Here is a 358-nt window from a genome sequence, read left to right as displayed (position 1 = left end):
GAGGGCTTGGGAGAATGATGGGATAAGCAGAAAGGTGGGTGGGACAAAGGGGATTATGAATGGAGTGGGAGGGGTTCAGGTGGGAACTGGGAAGTGGATTAGTGGGGAGCTGAGTTAAACTGGCATCTTCTGGGTCTCCAGATGAGCTCTCCCCCTCCTAGGGTAAATGCTATAAGAGTCCCCTCCAAAGAGTCCCCAGCTGTGCATTTTGAGTGGCCCTGAGGTCGAGGCTCTGGAAAACTGCTGGGAGGTAGTGGTGGAAGGCAAAAGTGATATGCTAAAGGAGGTCTAAATTGTCTATGCTGATACTATTATTCCCATTATATCTCCATTGATTAAGATCTTAATCTTCTCTAGT

Source organism: Sminthopsis crassicaudata, chromosome 2 (assembly GCF_048593235.1).
Source record: "Sminthopsis crassicaudata isolate SCR6 chromosome 2, ASM4859323v1, whole genome shotgun sequence".
Taxonomy (NCBI): Eukaryota; Metazoa; Chordata; class Mammalia; order Dasyuromorphia; family Dasyuridae; genus Sminthopsis; species Sminthopsis crassicaudata.
The sequence above is the reverse complement of the archived record's forward strand: the minus strand, read 5'-3'. Positions refer to the sequence as shown.